Below are 26,282 nucleotides of genomic sequence, written 5' to 3'. Positions count from 1 at the left end.
CACGAAAAACACTCACAAGTGCACGAAGACACACAAAATATGAGATTTGTATTAAAATCAAGACTCTTTTAGAAAAGTTTCATGTATTAGAAATATCTTTAAGACAATGTTCACACAATAACTAATTGCTCCCAAAGGAATGTGTATAAGAGCATGTTTAACATACTCAATTCAATAATAGGGAGACATTTTATCAACAAAAGATGAGTTAATGATTTCTCACACATCTTAGAGAGAAGAAGTCTTATGCCAACAAATATCATGTGTGAACTTGCAAGAACATGATTTAATTAAGTATAATAAAGACATCTACCCAAGAGTCAAGAATGAATGTTATTTGCGTAGAGAACCTTACTCATTGAGAAATTTCTCACTCAAATATTTGCAAATACAAAAGCTCACTAGGTGGCCGAAAACCATAAACACTTAATATGCAAAGTACCTGAATTCCTTATAGAGTAAATGTCAAAATGTAAACTTGATTTTCAAATATGCATATCAATGATATGATCTTTTTATCGATAAATATTTTTCTTTGCAAGTAGTAAGGAGAAACTCATTTAGAAGAAAATCTCATACGATATATGCAGATCAAAAACAAATTAAGAATGAAATTTTGCAAATTTCAACAATAGTTCATCCACTACAAGCAACCGCCTCATTAGTCTTTATAAGCAACTAGAACAAGAACATAAACATAATGCCACTAAAGGCCAAAGACACACACAAAGGTGTGTATAAACACCTCTTGTCTACATATAATAATACTTGAAATGAGTGTATCAGCGACTAGAACAAGAGTACAAAAGCCAATCACAGGCTAAAATCACACATAAAAATATGAATAAACATCTCTTGTCTAAATATAATGACACTCTAAATCAAGTATATTCAGCTACTAGAACAAGAGTAGAAAGTCAACCATGGGCTAAAACACACACGAAGGTGTGACAACACATCTCTTGTCTAAATAAAATGACACTTGAAATGAGTGTATCAGCGACTAGAACAAGGACACAAAAGCCAACAATGGGCTAACATCACACACAATGGTGTGAAACAACAAGCCTTGTCTACATATAATGACGCTCAAAACAAGTGTGTTAAGCTACTAGATCAAGAGAACAAAGCCAGCAATGGGCTAACAACACATACGAAGGTAGGAACAATATTTCTTGTCTACATATGATGACACTTAGATAAGAGGCATAAAAGGAGAAGACACTTGAGGCAAGAAGGCTTGTAATGAAAAACATTTAACAAGAAGGATACAATTTTTCAATAAACCTTGAAACACTATGGTTTCAAACCTTAGACATCCATCACAGGTATACATAATTAAGAGAATCCATAATAAAATCAATGGCCAAAAACAAACGAGTGACACACTCATAATCAGATATCACATAACATGTCATTTAAAGTCAAACTACAAGGTGACAATCTAAAATGACATAACACAAGGTGCACATAACTCACCTCAACAAACATCTCTGATTCAATAATAACAAGGCCAAGAAGATTGATTCATTATATAAAGTTTGTGATGGGCTATACAAATGCCATAAGGCAACAAATATTTATGGAAGTTATTTTCCAAACAAAGTACCGATTTGAAAAAAACATGGTTTCAAATCAAAAAATGGTAGATAGAAAAACATGAACTTATATGCTCATGTAATTATAAGTATTGTTAATATAAGCAAGTTATAAACATCTAACTTGATCTAGTTTATAAAAGGAACTAATTGGAACATATAAAGTTCCAAAAATTTTCTTATGATAATTTTGGCAATGTAAGAAGATAGAATTTACAAACAAGAAGATTCTTCACAAATGATCTCTCACAAGAACCATATAGGTTCACATACAAAGCTTTCTCACACGAACCACTAGGGTTCACACCAGAGTTACCAGTCGAGGAAGCAGGAGCGGGAAGCGAGGCACTTTCAAAAATTTACGAAGCGGGAGACCACTTAGAAGAAAATTACGAACCGTCTCGAAAGCGACCTAGGAAGCGAACCGGAAGCGACCTAAGAAGCGAACCGGAAGCGAGGGGGAAGCGAAAAAAATAAAAAAAATGGAGAAGTGTGCTTCTCATAAATGGGAAGCGTGTTTCCCATAAAAGAGAAACGTGCTTCCCATAAAAGGGAAGCGCGCTTCCCAAAAAAGAGAGACGCTTCCCCACGCATTTAGGAAGCGCGATGTTTCGCGCTTTCGAAGCACGTATCGGGTAAGCGCGCTTCCCCATATACCTAGGTGCTTCCGGTAACTCTGGTTCACACATAAGAACAATAAAGAGAAAGCAAAATATAAAAGAGGAATGAATTTCATTCAAGTGGGATAAAACTTCATAACTAATCAATTTTTAAGAACCCCAAACAGAATTTCAAAAAGAAGCTCACAAGAGATCTTTCTCAATGAACACAAAGATTCATTCAACACACTCACAAGAACCGAAGTACTCAAAAGAGTGCACACACCAAAGAGAGAAAATATATCTCACTAAAGTGGAATGAACCCACACAAAAAAGTAAGTTTTAATAAGAATCATGCTTATTATAAGCAATTCTTCAAAAAGAGTTCATGAGTACATCAATCAAGAGATAAATGCAATAAGGTATATCATATGCAAGGAATCCAATGATTCTAAAAATAATGTAAATGATATCGAAAAATACTATTTAGATTTTGCTCACAACATGATTATGAGACAATTAATATCATTAAAGAGATTTAAATAAAAGAAATATAGAACTAATTAAGGTCACATCATTTTATGGATGTGCATATATTCTCATAGAGGGAAAAAACTCATGCAATAATTAAGGCCACATATCTTATACAAAAGACATGTTTACAACCAAATAAATGCAAGTGATAGGATTTATATAAAAGTTTACATTTTAAGCATGTAATGGGTCAAAAAAGTTTTAAACATGAACACGCATGACTATCAAGGATGAAATATAAATTGTATTTGACGATTATCATATATATATATATATATATATATGTGTGAAATACAAGTTTATATTTTATAAAATAAGACATCATTATCAAATCATTAAGATAAGACAATGATTGACGAAACATCTAGAATTAATAATTCATTGTTATATATATACATATATATATATACATATGTATATATATATATTAGAGTTATTTTCAAAAAGGCTTCAAGATTCAAACCTAATACATATATCTAGTTTCCTTAAAACAAGTTCAATGATGGTTAAAATACTATTTTAGAACTTAAAAAAAACATACATTTCATTTTTATTTTAATCACGTAAAATATATATATATATATATCTATATATGTTTACATATATATATCTATATATATCTATATATATATATATATACAATGGTAAAGAAAAAACAAGTGTTTTTCTCATGTGTAATGCATGGGCTAAATACTTGAAAAGTGTAAGAATACATGCCAAGTAATTCCTAGTAGAAGGAAGAGAGATAAGAGATAACAAACACTTCACCAAAACGTAGAGAAAGAAAAGAGGTAACAAATACTTCACCATTTTTTTGAATTTTTGAATATCACGCTTCCTGATGCACCGAAGGACTAGCTTGATTATAACCGAGCTCTGATACCAAGTAAGAAAGTATGCAGAAAGGTATAACAAGAATTCTTAATGCATTCACACGGTCCAATGAATGGACAAACCCAAACCCACAATGGAGAATATAGAAATAGTCCACTAAAGGACAACATAAGAAGCCTTCAAAGAGGCAACACATAAAAAATATGAACTTTATTGAATGAGGGCTTGAAAAGCCATAAGTTACATAGGGGATTACCCCTCTATTTATAAGCAAAGGAGTGAGAGAGTGAGTGAGAAAAGAGTGAGAGAGAGAGAGAGTGCATTGGGAGGCCCAACAAGGACTCGTTGGGCCCCCAACGGTCACATTTGTGACCGTTGGGGGTCCAACGACTCTTAGTTGAGACTGTAATGAAGAGGGGCGGAAGCATCGATAAAGCAAACCACTCCTTAAGAGTGATCTCAAGAGCCAAGAACACAAACACTAAAAGTGTATACAAAAAACCAACTAAAGGAAAAATGACTTAAAGTCATAAGTTAGATATTATTGAAGAAAGAAAGAAGAGGGTGAAAAACCCGATACCATACAAGAGAAAGCCTCCTCTATTTATAGAGGAGGAGGCCAAGAAGAAGGGACCACAAGGGGGCTCCCATCTAGTCGTTGGGAGCCCCAACGGTCATAAATATGACCGTTGGGGCCCCAACGACAAGATGAGTGGGGCCCCTTGTGGTCTTACAAAAAGCAAAAGAAAAAAAAAAAAAAAAAAAAGTAAAAAAGGGAGAGAAAAGGAAAAGGGGAGAGTTTACATGGGAATTTACCAAAATACCCCTATTGGGTATTTGGAGAAATAAGAAAACAAAAAAAAAGAAATATGTATATATATACATATATGTATATATATACTTATATATATAAGTATGTATATATATATATATTTATATATACATAATTTAACATGCCCCGTCAAACTTTATGGGGAGAAGACCGAAAGTTTGCTAAGAAGAAACAGAAATCGTGGAGTTGGGAGCGCTTTGGTGAAGAAGTCAGCCAGTTGATATTCTGAAGTAACGTATGGTAATGTGATAGTTCCTCTGAGGTATTCGTCTCGAACATAATGGCAATCCATTTTGATATGCTTGGTCCGGTCATGAAAAGTATGATTGCTTGCAATGTAGATCGCACTTTTGTTATCACAGCAGAGCTTGGTGGGAGAGGAAATGAGGACGCCCATGTCACCAAGGAGACTTCTGAGCCATACGATTTCCATAGTTGTCATTGTCATGGCCTGATATTCAGCTTCAGTGGATGATAGTGAGACCTTTTGCTGCTTCTTGCATCTCCACGAAATGAGAGATTCACCTAAAAAAATGCAAAGACCAGTAGTTGAGATACGATCATTGGGATTTCCTCCACAGTCAGCATCAGTAAAAGCAGTTAATTCAAGAGATGAGGAAGAGGATAAGAAGAGTCCCTTAGAAATGGTATTTTTGATGTATCGCACAATTCTCATTACGGCCGCCATATGAACTGAAGTAGGTGCATGCTGAAACTGGCTTGCAGCATGAACCGCATGAGTTATATCTGGACGGGTGATGGATAAATAGGTGAGAGATCCAATTAATTGACGATAGGGGGTTGGATCCTCAAGAAGAACACCATCCTCAAGTCTCAGTTTTGCATTGATAACTTCGGGAGTCTCAACTTTCTTTTCATCAGATATTCCTGACTTGGTACAAATGTTTGCTACTAATTTCATTTGAGATAGAATGTATCCTCGCAAGGAGTAAGCCACTTCAATTCCTAAAAAATATCTCAAGAATCCAAGGTCAGACATATCAAAAGTTTCTTTTAACATAGACTTCACATCATTTACCCCCTTTTTGTCACTCCCAGTGATGATCATATCATCAACATATAACAGAAGAATAACAATGAAATCACCTGTCTTCTTAACAAAAAGAGCAGTGTCAGTATAGCAAGAAGTAAATCCTAAATTGATTAATACATTACTAAACTTGTCATACCAAGCTTTAGGAGCTTGCTTAAGTCCATATAAGGCCTTTTTTAATTTTAAAATTTTACCATTTAAATTCATACCCGGAGGTGGTTCCATATAAACTTCTTCATTTAAATTTTCATTTAAAAAGGCATTTTTGACATCAAGTTGAAAAATTAGCCATTTTTTAATAGAGGCTATTGCAATAAGAGCTCGAACACTAGTCATTCGAGCAACTGGGGCAAAAGTTTCATCATAATCTACCCCATACTCTTAGGCATATCCTTTGGCCACTAACCTAGCCTTATATCTTTCCAAGGAGCCATCACTCTTAGTTTTTACTTTAAAAACCCATCTACATCCAATGAGTTTCTTGCCATTGGGTGGATCAATGATTTCCCAAGTTTGTGCCCTTTTAAGTGCATTAAGTTTCAGTTCCATTGCTTCATTCCAATGAGCATATTGTTTAGCATCATTATAATGAGTCGGTTCATGAATTGAGTGAAGAGCTAGTAGACATGCTCGAAAATTTGGAGAAAAAGAATCATAAGATACAAATCTATTTGGTACTTTAGAAAAACGATTTGATCTTCTTTGAGAGGATTCTTCAATCGACTCATTTTGAGAGAATTTTTCAAGGGCACAAGAAGGATTACTTTCATTTCTTCTAGAGTAGACTTGCGTTTGCCTTGGTACATTTTCTTCTAAATTTTGGTCATCATTTGGAGGTTCAAAACGATCCTCTATGAGAGATTCACTAGATTCAACATGATCATCTATGACGTTTTCTTGAGGTAACAAGTCAAATAAAAAAGAATAATCAATATTTTCATTTGGTTTATGCGAAAAACCATTTTCTTCTTCTAAGAATGTGACATCTTTTGAAATATAAAGTTTGTTTTTGAATATGTCAAAACATCGATAACCTTTTTGTTTTTCGCCATATCCTAAGAAAATACACTCAATTGCCTTAGAAGAAAGTTTATCATTTTTGTGAGTTAGAACAAAGCATTTACATCCGAAAATTCTTAGTCTTTTATAATCGGGAGACATATTGTAAAGTTTCTCAAATGGAGAAAGATTTTTCAAAGAAGATGAAGGGGTTCTATTGATAAGATATGTTGAGGTTAGAAACGCTTCGGCCCAAAAAGATTTTAGAATATTTTTTGAGATTAATAAAGTTCTTGTGGTTTCTATTATGTGTCTATGCTTTCTTTCCACAAGACCATTTTGTTGCGGAGTGTTTGGACAAGAACGTTGATGGCAAATTCCATTTTGTTTCAAATAGATTTGAAATGCATTGGACATGTATTCGCCTTTCGAATCGGATCTAAGAATTGATAGATTTCCTAAAAATTGATTTTTAACCATTGCATGGAATTCTTTAAAGAAGGAAAAAACTTCGGATTTGCGACTTAAGAAGTAAATCCATGTAAATCGAGTGAAGTCATCAATAAAGACCACATAGTACGAAAATCTTCCTTTGGATAAAATAGGGGAAGGTCCCCATACATCAGAATGAACAAGTTCAAAAGGTCGAGTGGTGAAATAATTTCTTTGAGAAAATGGAATAGCTTTAGATTTCCCAAAAATGCAATCTTTACAAGTCATGTGTTTGTCTTTACAAGTATTGTTCAAAAAAGGAAAAAGAGACATCTTTACAAAATTTGGATGACCAAGTCTCTCATGCCAAATTCCAATACTTTTGTCCTTTATAAGATTGCAAAATGACTTTGGTGGAAGAGTCAAAAAGTCCATAAAATAAAGATCACCCCTTCTATGGCCTTGCCCAATCAGCTTCCCTGACTGGAGATCCTGCACGGTGCAATCTTTAGGTGAGAAAGAGACTTGGCATCCATGATCGGTGATTTGGGAAACAAAAAAAAGATTTAGATTAATTTTTGGAACGACTCTTACTTTAGGAACGAAAAAGGTTTAAGAAGTTTTCAAATCAAGTGTTCCAATACTTTCAATTTTTAAAGATGTCCCATCGGCCGTTGAAACATAAGAAGATATGGGTTCAGAAAAAACATTAGAAAGAGAGTTTTTATGAGATGTCATATGAAAAGAAGCACCGGAGTCTAGTATCCACATACCTGGAGGTGATGAAGAATAGGCGATGGCGGCTCCGGATGTTGAATATGAAAAAGTCTTGAGAAGATGTTGGAGAACTTCGGAGATATGATTAAGAGTTTCTTTGATATCTCCCTCTTTGACACTTTGTTCTTCCTTCTTTGGAGAATTTTCTCCAACCGCGGCCACTTTTCCCTTAAGCTTTGGGCAAACCGGTTTAATGTGTCCCGGTTCATTACAATAGTAACAAATCACTCCCTTTCTATATCCATTATTTTTGTTAAAGTGGGGAGGTCTATATGCTTTTACATTTGATCTGGGCCTAGTAACGGCCAAAACTTCATCACTCTTAATACTTAGGCCAAGTCGAGTTTCTTCTTGGCATACTTCGGCAAGGGCGTCTTCAATGGATAAGGCTTTACTTGTATGGAGAAGGGATGCCCTAACTTGTTCAAATTCCAGTCGAAGACCATGGAGAAATTGGAAAAAATGCTCCTTTTCAATTTGTTTTCTTCTCAACTCAATATCTTTCGGAGCCACCTATTTGGGCTCAAGAAGAACAAGCTCATCCCAAAGAGGGGTTAAAGAGCTAAAGTAGTCACAGACACTCATATCCGCTTGTCTAGTGGAACAGATTTTTTCTTGACAAAAAAATTGTCTAGCTAGATCCTTTTGGGTATACATACCCTTAAGAAAGAACCATGCCTCATTGGCTCTTCTAAATTTTGCAATGTTGGCACAATTTTTTAGGTCCACATTGTTCATAAACCATGCCAAAATTTTGGCATGATTACTTTCCCAATCCTCAACTTTGGATTGATGGTCATTGATAGCTTTGATGCGCTCATAGTCATCTAAAGCTTTTTCAACCCCATTTTCAATTTTAGTGAGAACAAGAGAGGGTTCGGGAGTAGTTCCCATAACAAAACCCCAAAGTTTCTTACCTCTTAGATGATTTTCTATAGCGGAGGCCCACATAAAGTAATTGGATCCATTGAGCTTAAAAGAAAGCTCAACTTTAGAATCGTGTTCCATAGGTGCCGAATAGTCTTCCTTTCTTCAAAAGCTTGAGAGACACACGTCCCAAGATAACAAAAAAGAGAAACCCGATCACCAACCTCGCTTTGATACCATGTAATGAAGAGGGGCGGAAGCACCGATAAAGCAAACCACTCTTTAAGAGTGATCTCAAGAGCCAAGAACACAAACACTAAAAGTGTATACAAAAAACCAACTAAAGGAAAAATGACTTAAAGTCATAAGTTGGATATTATTGAAGAAAGAAAGAAGAGGGTGAAAAACCCGATACCATACAAGAGAAAGCATTCTCTATTTATAGAGGAGGAGGCCAAGAAGAAGGGACCACAAGGGGGCTCCCATCTAGTCGTTGGGACCCCCAACGGTCATAAATATGACCGTTGGGGCCCCAACGACAAGATGAGTGGGGCCCCTTGTGGTCTTACAAATAGCAAAAGAAAAAAAGAAAAAGTAAAAAAGGGAGAGAAAAGGAAAAGGGGAGAGTTTACATGGGGATTTACCAAAATACCCCTATTGGGTATTTGGAGAAATAAGAAAACAAAAAAAAGAAATATGTATATATATATACATATATGTATATATATACGTATGTATATATATATATATATATATATATATATATATATATATATATATGTATATATATATATTTATATATACATAATTTAACAGAGACCCCCAATGCAATGCATTTAATGCATTTTACAATCAAAAAAAGAAAAATAAAAAATAAGAAAAGAGAAAAGAAAAAGGAAATAAAAGAAAAGTAAAAAGACTGAAATGCCCCTAATGGGCAGAATTACAGAAATACCCTTTATCAGGTATATATATATATATATATATATATATTAACAGCAGTACTGTTCATGAGGCAGGGTAGCTGTACAGGATTTTTTCCTGGATAGACAACCAGGTCTGGGCCAAGTCTCCAGACTGGGTCAGGTTTTCCCCGTCTAATAAAAAAGAGATGTTGGGAACTGCTTCTTCATTAGTATAAAATAATGTTTATAACCATAATCCAAATGGATAGGATTAAGCCTATCACCATGATATTGATTCATTGAACAAGATTGTGTCACTTGGCGCCAAGTGGATAACTCAATCCCGGCTGGTTGTTTTGTTAATCCAAATTGGTGGGTCTTGGATTGTCCAAGTCCATCTAACTCTAGGCACAAATCTTGAGAAGTTTGGCTACACTTCCTGCATCCTAAGATGGGTTCTGAGCTTGCTAGGTTTTGAAACACCGGCATTGGTCATCAATTTTTTTTCTTGTCTCGAACCAACAAATCTTTCATTAGAACTACAGGCTTTCAAGCTTAGACCATTCAATTTAAGGCTGTTCAGGTGGCAGCGGCATGAAGTGGACAGGGCTGGTTCCACATAATCAAATGTAGGTACAAAATCCTCATATGATCTTGAATTGTGGCAAGGGTAGATGTAGAATTGAAGCAAAGTGCCCTTGCCCCAAGTTCAGAGCCCCTTCACCTTATGCACTTGGATTGTGGTCAGGGGTAGGTGCAACCTTGTGACACAGATTCTGTCAGCCCAAGTTAGTTGTACTAAGGATTCCCTGAGCAATGTTACACATTGTTGGTCAAAAGAAAATCAATTTACAGATAAAAAACACAACTCTGAGCACGTGCGATCGCAAAGTCAAACATGTAAGCTTATTCAAAAATATTTACCTGATCCATGAATGGCTTTACAAGACGTCTGAGGCTCTCACTGGTTGTCTTTTTGCAAAACTTTCTAAAGCTGACGAGTGGAACGAAAGCCAACTCTGGGAAAGATACATGATAGCTCCATTGAAAAAAGTGCTCTGAAAGTGTTTCAACTGCAGAGCGTACACATTGCTCATGGTATGCTTTCAGTTTCAGTAGCTGTTTTGGCACCTGTCAGACAAGTAACCAACTAATAAGTAAAGCAGAGAGCCGAGACAGTGAAGATCCTGAAAACTGATGAGGTAGTCTCTCCACTTGAACCAACCTTCAACATACTTGAAAAATTAAAATCTTTTGGAGCACTATTATCAGATTTGCCACCTTCCCCAAATTCTAGAAAGCTTAGAGATAAAGAAGCCACAGGAATGAAGACGCCACTAGAATGTGAAAGCTTATTCAACAAATGGATGCACTTTAGCCTCAAAGGAAAGAAACGAGGTCCAGGCAACATATGGGCAAGTCCATTTATCATCTGAATTGCCAAGTATAGCAAACTCTGAAGATCATGTTCCTTGATGTTAGCACATACAAACTTAACCCAAAGTTCAAGGCAGTTTACATACTGCCAATCTTGTATTTTCCTTAGTCCATCCTGAAAAATATGTAAAATATTAGAAAGAAGATAGAGAAATATGGATCCCGTGTACAAACAGAATTGCAACCACAATTATGAACAGATAAGCTGAAAATTGTGGGGAAAAGGCAAAACACTCACTATATTTGGGAAACAACAATATCACAGTGAATTTCTCAAGAAGGGTAAGAACCGTTCTAGGTTCAATGACTTGATTCCATAAGAACATGAATGAGAGCAGGGCAGAGGAAACTAGAGAAGTTGTTGGTTTTCCAATTAACATCAAACCATGCTGCAATAGTTCCAATAATTAACATAATATAGATCCCAGCAGTGTTGGCCGATGAAATTGTGAAATCGCCCATAGCTGATCTATATCAAATCAGATAGTGGTCTGAAACATAGTAAAACACACTTGAGAATGCAAAATAATGCTGACGCACATGGAATTCATCCTATAAAAACTTCAGACTTCTTTTAGTGGCAAATTAACAAGTGTAGCATCATTATCTTCACTGTGGTAAACTTTCTCACTTGCAACTTTCACATACATGAAATAATAATTAATTTCTGTAAGCTTGGTGTCACCCACAGTTTGCCCACAATAAACCCTTTATATATGCAATTTCTGTCATGATGAGCAGAACCACACCCTCTATAACCTTCATGACACAATACTTGGGTCTGTGCTAAAGGAAAACATCATAAAAAATACCTGAAAGAGCAATGAGGCCACGCCATGAAGGTCCAAGACCTTATGACTTGTGATTGGAGGTGATAAACTTGCATGTGAGATAAATCCATCCATACAGTAACATGTATTTCTTTTACTTCTGAGAAGCTGTAAACACCCCAAATTTTTCACATCCATTCTCAAACAATCCTCCTCAGGCAGTGCCAACCCTATTAGATCAGTGTAGGAGTCAAACCCCGAGTCAGTTTAAGAAAATCACCATTTTACCCATTTTCATTAGGAAAATTACCATTTTACCCCTAGGTCATCCCGGACCCCAGTCAGTCAGAGTCAACCAAACTTGTTGGTCAGTTCAGAATAGTTAGAATATCAGTCATTTCAAGCTCATCTGAGCTCACAATGAACAAACCATTTTCATTTCTGACCATTTCTGCCAAAATGGGATCATTTCTTCAGAAATGAGCTCATTTCTCACTCAAATCCAAGCCAATTGTCTCCAAGTCAGTCATACTCCTCAGAGTCTAACTTGCGCTCACCAGGAGTTCAAGCGCTCCAGTTTCAGTTCAAAACCATTTCCAAGTGTTTAGGAGCCCATTTTAGTCCATTTCAGCTCTTTCAGCTGAAATTGAGCTGAGTTCAGCCAATTGAGCTAGTGTTCGAGCTTCGATTTTAGTTCACGTCAGTATTATTGACCTTTTTCTTAGCTCGAAGTCAGTTCAAGTTCGTAATTCACTTCACTCCAGCGACCATTCCGTACCATTTCTCTAAAAATGGCAGCTTTTCTTGAAAATTCAGTCAGAAAGGTCAGTTGAGTCAGTGCCTTGTCAGCTCATTGGAGTTCTGAAACTCTAAAACCCAGCTCAATCTGGCTCATTTCAGTTCAATCCAGCTCGAACCCCAATTTTCAGTGTCACTCTGACCCAATAGAGTCTCGAAAACCATTTCTTGAGCTATTTTGCAAATTTTATCAATTTTAATGCTTTTTAAACTGGTACAAGTGTCAATCGGGGTCTGACATCCAAAATTCTTTATTAAGGGTTTGCATTTTGCATGTCATTTCATGTCATTTCTCATCATTTCATATCATTTCTCAGCATTTCATAACATTTCATCACATTTCATTTCATTTTTGAAGTCCAGAACTCCAGTTTTATAAATTTCAATCCAGATCGAGTTTTAAAAGCTTTCATAAATTAACTTCAGAACCTCGGGTTTCCAAAATTAACATTTTTACCACCGAGAGTCTAAATTTGGAAGTATTTTCTCGAGAAAAACAATATGGATTTCTCCCAAAATCAAATTTTCAAATTCTATACTGGATTTGCTTCACAACGAGCTATTAAACTTCAAAATCTGAGCTCATTTCAAAAACTGCCAAAAATAGCTCGTTTCGTTTTGAAAATATTTTCTCAAGAAAAACAATCTGGATTTCTTTCAAAATCAAAATTTTAAATTCTACACTGGATTTGCTTCGCGATGGGGTATTGAACTTTAAAACGTGAGCTCGTTTCAAAAATTGCCAAAAATAGCTCGTTTCGTTTGGAAATATTTTCTTGAGAAAAACAATCTGAATTTCTTTCAAAATTACATTTTTAAATTATACACTGGATTTGCTTCGCAACGGGGTATTGAACTTCAAAATCCGAGCTCATTTTAAAAACTGCCAAAAATAGCTCGTTTTGTGTGGAAATTTTCTGAAAAGACTATTTTACCCCTCTAATCGTCAAAATAAATTTCAAAAGTAGAATTTTGACCCGCTCTGAGATGGCCCACTCATTTACATTTCTGTTTTATTAAAAAATATATATATTCTTTTATTCCTTTCAATTTTCTTTTATTTGTTCATTTTTTTATTTATTTATTTTGCATTTTAGAGGGGTGGGACCCACAAGGTGGTCACCCAAGCCTCCAGCCCCACTTTCCATTTTTTTATTTTTTTTTTCCTTTTCCTTTTTCCCTCCTTTTTCTTTCTTTCCTTTCTTTTTCCCTTTCTTTCTTTTTCTTCCTTTTCTTCTTCCTTCTTTCTTTCCTTCTTCCCTTCCTTCCTTCCTTCTTTTTCCCCAGCCATAGCCATTCACGTATGGCTCTTTAGATAATAATAGAAACTTAGGTTTTGATGAAAATCAAAACCTAAGTTCCATACCAAAAAGGAGAAGAGAGCCATACGGCTGCCTCATCTCCCATTCAATGCATCTCTCCCTTCCTCTCTCTCTCTCTCTCCCTTTAGCTCTCTCCTTCTCTCTTGGCTGCTGCATCCACAACAGCCATCTTCTTCCCTGCAGCCTTCAATCTTCAACAGTTCTCCCATCAGTTCTTCCACCGGTTCAGCATCATTGGCAGCAGTCATTGCTGCCCTTGCTCCCAAGCCACCATCATAGGCATCACCTCCATCACAGCCACCTTCCACAGCAGCAGCTAGGCCTCCAACAACAGCCCTCCTTCAGCAGCATCCGGCTTCCCCTGCAACACCTCTAACACAGGTCCAGCCTTCCTTTTCACGCCCAGCAGCCCTTGCCACCATTGCTACATCCCAACCGGTCCAGCCTTCAACTCCAACACAACAACCATCAACCATTGTTCCAGCCAATAGCCTCCATAGCAAACAACCTTGCAGCTCCACCTTTTCCAACGTTGAAGTATCTCCAGCCGGTGCCTACAACACCATTGAAGCAGTACCTCCAACCATTGGCAGCCTCCAACAAGGCTAAGTTGCTTCAGCCCAAGCAGCTGACTCCTCCGTTTGCATTCATTCCAACTGATGTAAATAAGCAAGGCTTTCAAGGTAAAGTGCCTATTCCTTTTATTATTTGGAGGTTTTTTCTTGCTAACATGAGTCTTTTTTTGTGTTAGGCTATGAATTCCATGTGAAACTAATTAAAACTGGATTTACGTTGGTAAGAGACCTTGCTTTATGGATTTGAAAACATGAAATATTGGTTTTGTTATGACAAGGCTATGCAAATGAGGTAATCCATCCGATAAATGGATCGGATCCCTCTACCACCAATAGCCAACATTAAAATGGATCATACCCTGTCAAATTTATTTTATTCTCATATTTCATGTAGTTTTATATTTAAGTAATGCATTTAATTCATTTTCATTATTCATTTTATTCACTTTGTGTGGTTTTTGTTAACATTTAGTTTAGAATATATAAGTTTTCGGTTATAGGTATGATCTAGATGTTATTTTGCATAGATTCATTCATCAATAAATTTTGTAGATTTTATGATCTTTATATTTATGTGTCATTAAACTTCTGTAAAAAAATTGGATTAGCTTGAAATTCGAAATTTCATAAAAAAATAAAAGATTGACATTGGGTTTTTAACCCCCTGGAAATTCCAAATTCTGCTTTGTCAGACAAGAACCTCCGGCACCACCCTTGTGAGAGATCCGGATCATCCTTCAAAAATCACAGTGGATTCATAATCGAATCTACTCTCTGTAAAAAATCGGATTTTCCAGACCCCTGGGAAAATCTTGATTTTCTTTCGTCAGGGTATAGACAGAACCTAATACACCGAGTTCATTCAATCCTTAGCTCTTCTGAAAAAACTTTCAACATGAAAGTTGTTCCTAACATAATTTTCTGTCGTTTACCAAAAGTTGGGAATTTTTGGATCTGTTTCATTAATTTTCCCGGATTTTCTCTTTCTGTCTAACAGATTCCAATGTCCAGAAATCTCAGAGATTTAGGTCTCTGATAACAGTATGACTTTTTCCAAACCATAACCCGAATACCAATGGTGTCAAAAAAAAAAATATTTCTCTATTTGTCAGGGACATTTTCCCACAATTTCAGCCTTTTTTCCATCTGTATTCTATTTTTCCCACATTTTCTACCGAAACCTGTCTGTTTCCCCTAAATCCTAGAGTCGCCGGATTCCGATCCGACTTGCCGGAGTGGTACAGCTCCGACCGTAGGTCAAAACCAAAAAGTGTTAAAGTAAAAAATCCTTGTCTTACTATCCTCTGTCACCCCATGAAATTTGGGAAATATTTATGGAAGTTTGATATCCTAAATCCCCTTTAGAATCAACATTTTAGGCAAAAATCATAAAATTTAGGGTTTTTATTTGAATTTCCATATTTAAAAATATATAAAATTAGATTTTCGAGCTCCATTATGTTTCTAAGGTTATTTAGTTGTCCATGCCAAATTTGGTTTAATTCCAAGTTCATTTGCTCCATGTGTTAGTTTATCTTTAAATTCAGAAGCGAAAATCAAGTTAAATTCGATATTTTATTATATTTTCGCCATGTTAGGGTTTTTATCATGTACATAAGCATGTAGAATCATATTAGGGTTAATTTTAATCTCATTTGCATTTCATATTTTTCAATTTTGCAAAATTTATTTCAGAAAACCTTGGTTTCAAGGCCATAGTCTTGTTATCAGGGGTATTTTGGTCATTTTGACATAAATTTCGAAATTTCAATTTCTAATTATCCAAAATTTCATGCATATCATCATATTTTATCATATTATGTTTGATTTATTTCATTTGATTTTCAAAATTCCAAAATTTACAATAATTTTTTCAGAAAACCCTGATTTCAAGGTCATCAGGGGTATTTTGGTCATTTTGACCCCAATTTCGAATTTTCAAGTTTATTTTCGAAATTTATTCATTATTTATCATGTTTATATCAAAGGGGGTATGAATTTGGGTTTATATCTGAATAATATCTGATAATTTCCCATATTTTCGGATAAATTCAGAAAAACCTACATTTTTGTGCTAACCTTGTTTTCTAGTTTTGCAGAAACATTCAAGAAGAAGACTTAGTTATTTCATTTATTTATCTTATTCAATTCAATGTAAAAAGCAATGTAATATTTGGAATAAGAGTTACATTTTTTGCTTAGAATAGGACTGCATTGCATATAGTTTAATTTCTGCAAATTTCAATATGTGATGTATGATTCATGCATAGTTATTTCAAATTCACTATGGTTTACACGAATGGCACGTGCACAAGCTTTTATGGAGTTTATAAACTCGGTGGGATTCGTATTTATGACCATAGTCAGAATACGAAGAAAACCAAGATTTATGATCTTTATATCAGCCACATTCAGCCTACACTCTTAGGCTAACTTCAAAAATGTACTGCATTTCTCAAAGTTTCAAAAGGATTTCCCAATTCCTAAATGAAATTCCCTTTTCAAATTCATATTCATTCATTCATATCATTCAAATTGCATTATTTTCAAACTCATTTTCCAATTTCAATTTCAGAAAATTCAATTTTCTCAAGAATTTCCAAGTCTTTCTCAAGATCTGATTTTCTCAAAATCCTAAGTTTTCAAATGACATTTCAAAGCATTTCCCAAGTTCAAATCAAGATTTTCCTATGTTGTCAAATTCTCAAATTTCAAAATCCCAAGTTTTCAGAAATAAATTTTCTCATATTTTCCAATTTTCTTGAGAATTCATTTTCCATTTCAAAAGTCATTTTCCAATGAATTTCTTAGATTTCTCAGAATTCTCAAATCCATTTTCTCAGAAAAGCAATTCCAAATTTCAAAATCGATTTTCTAAAGTTCAAATTTTCCTGAGAAATCACTTTTCAATGCAAATTTCTGATTTCCAATAAAATTCAATGATTTTCCCAGGAATTCCATTTTCAAGCATTTTCCAGTCCTTTTCTAAATGCATTTCAATTTTCCAAAGCAAACATCATAATTTCTCAAACTTGCAATTTTCAAAATTCCATAGCAGAAGCCTGATTCTTTGTGCATTCTAGGAAAAATAGAGCATAATTTAGATATTTGAGTCAAGTTAAAGAACGCAATTGATCCTTGGTTCAATCACCCCTAGTAAAGGCGCCAGGAACGGTTGAACCTCGTACCGACAGGCGGATCCCATTCCATGGAATTTTCCCGCAAATTTTCAAAACGGAGGCGAGTAAATTTTCAAAATCATTTTCAAAACTTTGGTCGAGTTTGAATCGCGAAATTCATTTCTCTCTCGCAAGGGAGGGGAAAAATTTTGCGATGATAACAGAAGCCTCCAAATAGTCATTACCCACCATTTCCAAACCTACATCAATGTCTTCTCAGTGGCACAAGAAAGTAATTGATCGTCCAATCTATGCAACATTATCCATTGGCCATGCACAACAGCACAAGAACAAAGGAACTAGCTTTTGCATACCCAAAGAGGTGGTGATCCTTTTTCTGAAGAGTCTCTATCTAAAGGGACTTTTTCCTTTACCTTTTAGTGAAAGAACCTAAGGGATTTAGTTTTGTTGCACTCGGGGCTCTGAACTAATAGAGCACAGAGTAACTTCAGGAAACAAGTAAAAGAATTGTTTCTAGTTGAATAAAGTGAAAGGAGACAAATTGGTAAAAAAATATAACTTTGGATCATAAACATTTCATGGTGCTGAAATAAAATGACAAAGATTTAGAAATGAGATCAATACAATATCTATATTTCACATGGGTCCCTGCCTATACCCATATTGTGAGGCCAGCTTACTGACTGGGAAGGCTACCTACGTGCTAGCACTAGGCGATAAAAGTCATGCTCAGGAAACCTCATGTAAACATCACTTAGGTGCTTCTAAGTATGCTTGATCTTAATAAAAAAAAGTCTATAAAGACAGAGAATAGCAAGTTATGTTTGTGATTGAAACTTTTTCTTTCTTTTTTTTATTTGAATTCCTGGGTTCTGTTCAACAATCAACATCACATACAAATGTATTTACAGAGTCATGGATTTTCATATTATGTTAAATATGCCGGTTTGCTTTCCTGGGTGCATGTCACAGTGGCATCTTGTGCTCAAGTAGGTGCACAATTTTTACTAATATTAGCGTACATCTTGTAATGGTGTAAGATGTTAATCTTAACATTACAGCCACCTTGAATTTCATATTATACTATAACTGTTTTTGCATACAATGTTAAAACATATAATTTCAGAAAATTTCTAGATCTTGAAAGCCTTTTATCAATCTTTTCATTTTGAAAATTTATTTTGTGTGTTTCTGAGCCACACAGCAAGCTGGCACGTGTGCACTGCCTAGCTCTTTGACTATAAGACATTTAAGCTAGTTCTGATATCCAAATTTCACTTTTTCTTAAAATGATAAGATGGCATCATCATCAAAGAAAGTAGATGGCTAAAAAAAGCGTTCAAATTTCACATTGGAAAAAAATGAGTTAATCCTGGTTATTTGAAGTAGTTTTTGAAGATGTTTGCAAAATTGATCCCACAGTCACTGAATTTGCTAATTGCAAGTCATGGGTCACAAAGCCCAAAGACACTAATTAAGCAGGGATGGTCGTTCAAACTAAAAATGACTTAAACATGCCACGTTTTTTTAAATTGTTCCAAAACCCAAGGAATCGAGAGAAGCTCAAAAGTCAAAACACATATCCATCTATCTGCATCATCTGGCTTTATTAGCGAGAAGCAACTCCTAAACAATTGAAGGACTTTCTAACGTTTCTATTGTCAATCATATAAACCCTTTGTTTGGAGTTTATGAGATATATGCTAGATCATAGGAACTGGAAATAAAATATTACTACAATTATAGAATAAGGAAACAAGGTTAGGGTTATAAAGTTAAAATTATATTCCTATGTTCTAAGACAACTATAATACACCTCAGCTATACAAGTGGATAAAGTTATAATACTACCACCTTCAGGAAAAAAATATATGAAAAATAAATTGTATGAAATCAATGGGGATTTATAATAAATATGTCACCATAAAATCCAAGTTCGCCATTTCATCAACTCTCTGATTGCTTTGAAGGACATAGATACAAGAGAAATTTCATTGTGCTGGTCAAGTAGAATAGAAACATGTTTCTAAAGATTTCCAATCTCTAATGGTGTTGGGTCAAACCAAAGTGCATCATCTGACCCAACCTCAGTCTCTTTCTTCCAGAAGGGGTGGGTATTGAGCTGGGTACATGGTGCAGGACAGACTTAGCTTGGGCCTGAAACTGATGGGCCCATGCCTAGGCAATCAGGCCAAGCCTTTGCCATGGGGTGAAGTGTAACCTGGCCAAAATAAACATGGCACTAGGATGGTTTTGGAAGAAACAGGGCTAAAGATTTAAATAGGTCTTATGCAGATGTCGCTTAAGGATGTGAGGGTTGGATATTCAACTGGCTTAAATCCATTTAGAGGGATTCAGTATAAATTTCAATATCCAATTAGCTAATCAGAACAGACTATCTTTCAGTTTTTTATATCCTAATCCAAATCCAACATAATATCTGGCTTAAAATGTGTGTGTATCATAGTCACCTGCATCGTTAAAGGTAATTTCTCAGCGAGGGTATTTCTCGGAGAGATTTTCAAAAGTTGATAAATCTTGGGAATATCTTGGGAAAATCATGGGAGTTTAAAAAATTGAAAAAAATATAAATAACAACAAAAAAACCTAAGAAAATAATAAGTTTTGTATTATTTTTCTTTCAAAAATATAAAGAAACATGTTTTAAAGGTTTTAAAATATAAAAGAAACAAAAAAATAGGAAATGCAAATTTAATTTAAAAAAAAAACTCAAAAATATCGTGATATTTTTTATTTGCTGATATTTTGAAAATATCACGATATATTCCCAATATTATCGGCAAGCTTGAAATTGTCGATAATATCACGATATATTCAAAATATCAGCGATATCGGTGACAATGGTGTGTATATATATATGCATGTACATGTGTGTACATATGTATATGGATATGGTGTTTCTATGGTGGTACTGAACCACCATAACTTATGGTGGTACACACTTGTTTTACACAGATCTAACCTCTAAAAGCAAAAACTAACCTTTGGATCATGTTTAGGATGTTCTATTTTCCATTTTATGCATTAAAGTTTATTTTAATAGGGTATTTTAGACCATTTTTTATCCTCATGAATTGTGAGCCTTCGTTTTTTCACCATCTTTGAAACTGTATTATAATCATAGTCACAAATATCGGTCTTGGCTATATCTCGGCTAAGGCAAAATATCAGGATATTATATATTTTTCAATCAATCCCAGGAAAATCTATGAACTTAAAAATAAAATGCGAAAAATAAAAAAAAAACTAGGAAAAACAGTTTTCTTTCCTTCTTCCTTCTTCCTTCTTCCCTCCTTTTTTTCCTTCCTTTCTTCTTTCTTTTCTGCACCTGATATTATCACACGATATATATATATATAACTGTGACTATGATTATGGTATATTAGACATGATAAAACCTCATAGTATAGTAAATAAACTATGTTGAACATGTCTGTGGGGGGTACATCTAACATTTGCTGGTTATATTCATGCAAACAATAGTGCACGTCACCATATGGCATCATGGTTCAGAACCAACACACACAAATTACGCTGATAGGATCTGGCTTGCTAAAGGCTTTTCTCACCCATCTCTTCATCCAACTCCAAGTCTGATTAGGTTACATCCTATGTCACATGGGTGCAGGTGCAGGTGCAGGTGCGGGTACGGGTATGGGTACGGGTACGGGTGCGGGTACAGGTGCGGCACAATTTCAAGAATTTTGAAGACGGGGACTCGGCTATATATATTTTAAAAATATATATATAATTATATATATAACAATAAATTAATAATAAGATTGTAAATTTTATAGCAAAAATAAAAAAGTAATTCTATTGAAGTAACAACACAAACTTACCAAAATATAACACATAAAGAAGCTTGTGAGTGTGATAACAACAAAACTTATCATAAATCTGCCTCATCGTCTGAATTAGAGGGAAGAACAAGATCGAGGTAGTCCATGTTGAGAGTATGCAAATCATGTTCTCCCTCCAAGTCAAAATCTTTTGGATTTACATCTCAATACTTAGATGGTTCACAACTACATCAAAATATGACTAACTTAGTATCTAACTTCAAACTTTGAATATAAATATTTAAATACGAACTTTGAATACAAAAGAAAAAAAAGTACATATACTCATCTTTGGTGTGACGAGAAATTAATTGTAGATTAGAGTGAACATAAACCAAATCCTCTGCTCTTTTACTAGTGAGTTTGTTTCTTTTAATGTTGTGAATTTGAACATATGTGAGTCCAATTTCTTTCACAACACGATGATGTAGCAAGTTGGGATAACAACTTCATTGCAAGACGTTGCAGATTTGGTGTATCTGATCCATATGTTGCCCACCAATTAAGGGGATCTTCTCTGTCCCTTGCTATGAGTGTTGCTAAAGAATCAAATCTTCCAGTAAAGAACTTTTCAAACTCACTATTTACAACCTTAAACATGTGAGGATCATTAAAAAGTCTTCCCAAATATATCATTTTGTTCCTTGATATCTCAGGATCTTCATTTGGAAAAACACGACCAACATTTGTTGTCAACCATTTTTTTGCATAATATTTTGGATTGAGAGAGTGTGCCATGCAATGCAAAAGTGTATTGCTTTTATCTCATCTTCTCACTAAAACTGAATGTACATAATTGTAAAATTCTGAATCATCAAGTGCAACATCTTTCTTCTCATGTTTAAAAATGATACTTTGAACTTTTTCAATCTTATTGTCCCACGTTTCATAAATTCTATAAAGCATGGGTATATCTCTGTCAACTTCTCTCAACATTTCCCAAATAGGCTCTGTAATATCAACAAAATGTGTAATTTTATCCCACCAAAAATCATCACAGATGCATTTTTTGATAGCTCGAGACTTAACATCATCTTCAGTGCGATAAAAATCTCAATCTTTATCAGCCACCATCATCATCAATGCATTCTTGAGTTGCTTAATTCTTTGCATCATAACAATGAGAAGCAAAACGAGTTTCAGCAACTTTCAGTAACTTGAGATCAAAATGCCGATTAAATATAGAAAGGGCATGATGATGGTTTACAACAAAATTTCTAATATTTCGATCATGCTCTATTTCCTCAATCTATAAATACATTTCATGTGCATGGGCATTATCTTTTGATGGATTGTATATACTCTTAAGTGCCAAATTTAAACTGTGTGCTGCACAAGGAGTCCAAAAAATATGTGAATACGTATCTTCACTTGCCAAATTCATTCATGCACGATTGCAAACTGAAGCGTTGTCAGTAATGATTTGCACCACACTTTCTTCACCCACTTCTTTTATCACTTCAACAAATAATCTCTTTAAATATTCAGCATCTTTATACTCCCCAGATGCATCAAGAGTCTTCAAAAAGATTGGCTCATTAAGTGAGTAAGCATTGAAGTTTATCAGTGGACGCCTTTGTATATCAGTCCACCCATCAGAAACAATAGACACTCCATGACGTTTTCATGCAAATTTTTTGGTCTCTAACAAGTCTTCAATTCTATTTTTTTCCTCTGCAAGAAAAACTGTTCTTAGTTTTTCTGAACTAGGAGGCATATAACCACTCAAATTACAATTAGTCAAAGATGTAATCATATCTTTCCAGTATGGACTTCTAGCTACATTAAAAAGAATTGAGCTTGAGTAAACGAATCGACCAATCTTTTTATCAATTTCTGCTCTTGCCATGTTTTTGAATGATCCGTGTATTGTTTTATTGCCTTCCATCTTTCTTTTCTTCAAAAACTCGAATCGCTTCTCATCTCTGCAATTTTCTTCTTTTCAGCTTCCTCTTGTTCTTTCTTTAATTGCTTTAACAAGTCTTTATCAACCCCAGAACATTGCCTAATTCCTTGACCACGAATATGCAAAAGATGTGCTTTCACACGCGTATAAGAACCCGTGAAAACAATCGTACATAAATTATAATGAAACTGCACATTCCCACCACTACCACCACTAGCTTTTTATCCCTTTTGTCACAAGCCTCCAAAGTGGTTAAGAAACTTCTAATTCAGAGTTAAACTTGAACCAACTCTATTGACACCACTAGAACTCGCCATTATATCTGAAAAGTGAAAAGTGAATAGAAAATATGTAAATAAAGTTAATAAACACTTCAAAAAAATAGTAACAAGAGCTCCACCCCTCTAACTGTGTGCCTGATAGAAAATAACAAAGGCAGGGGTTGAGGCAGGGGGGAGAGCCCCCTATCAGAAAACATCTGAGGCGGGCTCCGCCCCCTGCCGAAAACCTGCGACTGAGGTAGGGGGTGGAGCCCCCTGCCGGAAAACAGATCTGAGGCAGGGGGCAGCCCCCTACCGAAAAACAGATTTGAGGCAGGGGAGCCCCCTGCCGGAAAATAAACTGAGACAGGGGCCTCCACCCCCTGTTGGAAAACACGAACGAGGTAGGGGGCTCCGCCCCCTGCCAAAAAATAAAATGAGGCAGGGGGCGAAGTCTCCTAACGGAAAACAGATCTGACGCAGGGGGCAGCCCCCTGCCGGAAAATAGATCTGAGGCAGGGGGCGGAGCCCCCTACCTGAAAACAGATCTGACGCAGGGGGCAGCCCCCTCGAAAAACAAATCTGAGGCACGGGAGCCCCCTGCTGAAAAATAAACTCAAGCAGGGGCCTCCATCCCCTGCCGGAAAACACGAACGAGGCAGGGGGATCCGCCCCCTACCGGACGAAGGGGAAGAAGAACGGAAGAGGGAGGAGTGCATACCTGAGAGAACCGGTGGCTGGGGTCGCCGATGGCTGGCTGCGGCTACGATCGTCGGGGTCTGGGTCGCCGGCGAGACTGAAGGGGACAAAGAGCGAGGGACGGCTGGGGGAGAAGGAAAGATCAGCGGGGAGGGGTCTGTTGTAAGCCCCTCCCCTTGCGTAGCCTCTTTAGGGTTCGGCCCCGACCCTGATAAACATTTTGGATCCGGATCGGGTCCGGATCGGACCCGACCCGAGTCCAAAATAAATTTTAAATATGGACAACAATAGGCTCGGTCAAAGTTGACCGAGTCTATAAAGTGGACGGACTCGGCCACGATGCATTGACCGAGTCCAACACTTATTGACCGAGTCTGCCCCGTGTCTGAAGCCGCACCCGTGTCGGGGCGTGTCGACACGGGTGCATCGACCTCCTAACCGAGTCCATGTGACATCGGTTATATCCAATTATGCCTACATTGAAACCACATCCAACCCAGTTACATCCCTAGATGTGTCTGACATCTATCCAGCTATATCTTGATCATGTGGCTTGATCAAATTACAAATTCTGCAGTCCAATCTACAGAATTGGAAGTGTCAATGACTCTTAAGGAAATGAGAAGGTTTGTTTGTTACATACATAATGTTCATAATTTCGCAAGGTTGAGGTTCAATCGACTACACTGTACAAGTATTATAAATTGTGCTTTTGTTCTTTCAGAATTTTTTTTTCTTTTTTTGGATATTAAGTATTATTAGGAGTTTCCCATTATCAAAGAAGGCACCAAACAAGGGCCTAGCAAGTTTCACAGAGAGAGAAAGTGCAGGAGTGGGGGGAGATGATTTACTAGATCTGAGGAATTTTCTTTATATTGTAACATCATATTTCATATATATAGGTTCTACATAAATATTTCATCTTGAAAGGCTAAGCTTTTTGATATACTATAACCAAAAAGGGTACCAAAACATCCAATAATGCATAATATTACAATATTCAATAACCTAAAATCTTAGACTTTTTAATATATTCAATAACTGCAATATTCTACATTATGCATAGATGGACAAGCAGGAACAATTAGACACGATAACTAGCAAACTAATTTGGCTTTTAAAATTGTGATATGCATGAGCTGAAAAACTGACCTCCGTCTTGGTTTTGAGGGCATGCTGCAAAACCTTGGAAAGGTGCTGTATAAGGATGGATGCCTTCTGGTAAGACTTAGCAATATCTAGTGAGTACAACTCCACAACAGAATCAGCAAGAAACTGGATATGTTTTATGTTTTCCGGTTCAACAAATTTGGAGTGTGCCAAAAATGTTCTGTACATGTTCGTTAGGAAGGAATCATAGCAATCTGAATTTTACTGCAGAACCATGCTTCGGATGAGTAAGAATGCTGCCAAAGAGACTCTCCCTCCTCCAGTTGCCCATAGGTGGATGGCAATCTGCAATCACCTCACATATGAGATAATAAAAATCCATATAAGTTATTAGACATTCATCACAAGAATGCCCTTGCAATAGCCGAGTGTAACAACAACTGTTCAAATCAATCTCATGTATAATGATAATAAGTTAACTGTAGGGGTTCCAATCTATGTGACCTCCGGGCAGATTAAGTACACCTCTTCCCATGTGATGGACAAGCACTTTGAGACAAACAAGGAAAAAACCTTTCTTAAAATATGAATTATTATGAAATAATAGATGCAAACACCTAAAAAGGGTTTTCCATCTGCAATAAATGAATTTTGTGAAATAACCACATTTGCTCATTAAAAAATTTAGCACTGAAACCCCTTGTTCCCTACGTCTTTCCTCATAAAGAAAACTTTTCTCCCAAAGAAATACCAAATATATCCTTTCTGCTGTACCAGCAGGATCATGCAATATAGATCCTGGAAACTTCATTGCATTTAAAAGAAGTCTCATGATTTTGCCGTAGAAATGGCCTAATGTAATGAACAAAGCATAAAACTAAAAAACAAACATGTTTTTTGGAAAAACACAGACATGACCACGTCAGCACACAAATACAAGCATGCACATGGATAGCATGGGGCACATCCG

This window comes from Nuphar pumila, chromosome 13 (assembly GCF_984573655.1).
Source record: "Nuphar pumila chromosome 13, dmNupPumi1.hap1.1, whole genome shotgun sequence".
NCBI lineage: Eukaryota > Viridiplantae > Streptophyta > Magnoliopsida > Nymphaeales > Nymphaeaceae > Nuphar > Nuphar pumila.
Note: the sequence above shows the minus strand (reverse complement) of the source record.